The sequence below is a fragment of the Colobus angolensis genome, unplaced genomic scaffold, assembly GCF_000951035.1.
Source record: "Colobus angolensis palliatus isolate OR3802 unplaced genomic scaffold, Cang.pa_1.0 Scaffold196, whole genome shotgun sequence".
In the NCBI taxonomy this organism is placed as follows: Eukaryota; Metazoa; Chordata; class Mammalia; order Primates; family Cercopithecidae; genus Colobus; species Colobus angolensis.
Window position 1 is genome coordinate 3,165,270 of NW_012115110.1, and position 3,788 is coordinate 3,169,057.

The following is a 3,788-nucleotide window of genomic DNA, read 5'->3' on the forward strand; positions in this document are numbered from 1 at the left end:
TACTAATTCGCCAGCGTCGCCATAACGAAGTACCATTTGCCAAGTGGCTTAAACAACACCACTTTATGGTCTAATAGCCTGGAGCCTGGAAGTCTTAAATCAAGGTGCTGACAGGGTTGGTCCCTTCGGAGGCTGTGAGGGAGAATCTTCTCTCTGGCTCTCTCCTGGCTTCTGGGGATTGCTGGCAATCTTTGGAGTTCTGTGGCTTCAGCAGTCTACCTGAGCTTCACACAGTATTCTCCCTGTATGTGTATCTGTCTAAATCCAAATTTCACTTTTATAAAGACATTAGTCATATTACATCTGGACCCATCTTAATGACCTTATATTAACTCAATCTTTTGCAAGGCTCTATTTCCAAATACTCACAGGTACCGGGGATCAGAATTTCAACATCTTTTTGAGGGACACAATTCAATACATAACAGCATATGTTTGCATTCCCTTTGTTTGTGAATGTACAATTTCTGAATGTACAACACAACTGTACTTGAAATTGTATCTTTAATGTGATGTTTTTGTTCAAGTCATTGTCAAACTCATTTGTAATAGCAATCATTTTTCTGCATTCTTTAATGTTTCTTGCAAGCATTTGTCCTGAAATATTTGTGACTTTTCTTCTTCCTTTCCCTCTGTCCACTGAGGGATTGGTGTTATGGCCAGTCCGTTCCTGGGGTAAGTTCCGCGTGCTTCAGCATTTTCACTGTGCATTTCACTAAATTCAGCCTCCTTAGCAAAATCTGAGAACATTTGTTTTGAATTTATCACTTTACTCTAACTTTGGAAGTGTTCCCAAAATGAGAGGCCAATTTTTTAAAAATAAACTTTCTATTTTAGAGCAGTTTTAGGTTTACAGAGAAATTATAAGCATAGTATAGAAAGTTCCCACATACTTGACATCCAGTTTCTCCTATTTTTAATATCATACATTAGTAAAATATCATTGTTATAACAAATGGATCATTATTTATACATTGTTAGTAACTAAAGTTTATATGTTTTTCATGTTTCCTCAGTTTTTATCTAATGTCCCCTTTCTGTCCCTGGATCCCATCAAAGATATCTTGTTACATCTAGTAGTCATGTCTCGTTGGACTCCTAATGGCTGTGGTAGTTTTGTAGACATCCCTTGTTTTGGATGACCTTGATGATTTGAGGAGTATGGGGTAAGATGATCTATAGAATGTCCCTCAACTGGACTTGTCTGATGTTCTCTCATGATTATCCTGGGGTTATGATCTTCCAGTAGGAAGACCACAGAGGAAATGTGACATTTTCATCACATTGTATCAAGGGTACATATATCGACATGACTTAACACTTTTGATATTGATGTTGGTCACCTGGCTGGGGCAGCGTTTGTCAGATTTCCCCAATGTGAAGTACACTTGTTCCTGTCTATGTTGTCTAGACTCTAGAATCCTAGACTCTAGAAAGTCTAGACACTTTGTCATATCTAGACTCTTTGGGAGAGCCTAGACCTAAGGAGTGGAGATTTGTGATACAACATCTTCAGGGAACAATATCTACAGAAATAATTTGGGATTCTTTTGCAACTGAGATTTGTTGCTTCCATTTTCTTTACTTATTTATTGAATTCTTCCTTTAGATCAGAACAGATATATGGATATTCATTGTATAGATTAATACTCCTTTATTTTACTGTTCAAAGTGTTTGCACTTTGGACATTGGCAGTTCTTTTAGTGGGAATTTGTATTTGACATCCCTCCATATCTTAGTCCTTTCAGGGCTCTATTTCAAATTGCTATAGACTGAGTGGCTTATAAACAACAGAAATTTATATCTCATACTTTTGGAAGCTCAGAAGTCTAAGTTCAGGGTGCCAACATAGTTGGGTTCTGGTGAGGGCCCTGTTCCAGGCTGCAGACTGCTTTCTTCTCATTGTATATTCATACAATGAAAAAATGGTGAGAGAGCTTTTTAGGGTTTCTTGTATAAGGGCACTAGTCCTATTACTGTTTTAACAGCCTGATGGGTTCTTCTTGCCTGCTGCCCAAAAATGCCAATGCACTGAGACAGTAGGTTTTGCAGCAAAGAGAGAGTTTAATAATCACAGGTCCAGCCAAGCAGAAGGATGTGAAACATTTCTCAAATCCCCTGCCCCAAGAAATTGGAGGCCAGGATTTAAAGGATAGTTTGAGGGTAGAGGTCTAGGGACTTGGTGCTACTTTTTGGTTGGGGATGAAACCATAGGAGTATACAAACTGTCTTCATGTGCTAAGTCAATTCCTGTGGGGTTGGGGGTCACAGTTGAGTCAGTTCATTGGTATGAGTCATTGGTCTCATTGGAGTCAGTGGGTTGCCAGAATGCAAAAGTCTGAAAAACATTTCAAAGACCAGTCTTAGGTTTAGAACAGTGATGTGATCTATAGGAGCAATCAGGGAAGTTATTGAAAAAAGGCAAGCTAGGAAACAATAGCTAATGAATGTTTATGCCTACATTTTAGCAGAATTAAGGCCCCTCCCATAATTCTAAACTTGTGGCCTTGTGTTAGTCATACAGAGGTGGTTTTTGTCCCCAGCAAGGAGGGGTCAGTTTCAGGAAGGAACTATTATTATCTTTGTTTTGAATTTAACAAATTCAGTTGGCTTATGAGGTTAGACGCAAGGTGGAGTCAGTTAGGATAAATTGCTTTTATTGTTATAATTTTTGCAAAGGCAGTTTCAATGATGGCTCTATCCTCATGATTTAATCACTTCCCAGAGAATGGCCTACTTTACATATAGTAATGCCATCACATTGGGAGTTAGAATTTCAACATATGAATTTAGGGGACACACAAACATTCAGACCATAACATTCCATCAGTGTTTGATGCTATAAGATGTGTCATCTTGTATACGTTCTTCCCAGTATTATAATAAGCCATTTCTCTAAGTAGTCCTTGTTCCTTGCTTAATGAATAGCATTAAAAACCAAGATCTGAGTGCTTGTGTGCTCTTTTCTACAAGAGTGTCTGTTTCTAGGTCCTCTCACCTGACAGATCAAGGGAATATATGTGTATACTAACTCCGGAAGTACACATGTCTAACATTTCTATACATAGCCATGCATCTCTATTAAGTTAACTACAAGTTTATATTGATGTCTCTGTGGGGTCAAGGGCCACAAGGGGATTAAGGGTCAAGGTTTGCTGAAAAATCACTGACCTGAGGTAGACTGATTAATAGGAGAAAATGTATACAGACTTATTTAATGTGTATACACAGAAGCCTTCAGAATGAAAACCCATCCCCTCAATGAGTTACAGAAGTAGTTTATATACCATCTTGAAGTTACAGAAATAATGGGGGCTTGGATCTTGGTTACAGGAAGAGAAGAATTTCGTTGAGGGGCAATCAATGATTTTTATGGAGAATGATTGGATGGGGAACATAAATTAACTTGCAAATTGGTATTTTTGGGATTCAAATGATCCTTGGACACAATCATTATCTTGCAAAAGGGTCTGTTCACATTTGGTTACATACATGATCTTACAGGGAGGGGAGAGAAAACAATTATCCTCCTTGGTGGGTCTGAATCTCAGGCAGATAAAGAAAATCTAACAAGAACTATAAACCACTGCTCAATGAAATAAAAGAGGACACAAACAAATGGAAAAACATTCCATGCTCATGGATAGGAATAATCAATATCATGAAAATGGCCATACTGCCCAAGGTAATTTAAGATTCAATGCCATCCCCATCAAGCTACCAATGACTTTCTTCACAGAATTGGAAAAAACTACTTTAAAGTTCATATGGAACCAAAAAAGAGCCC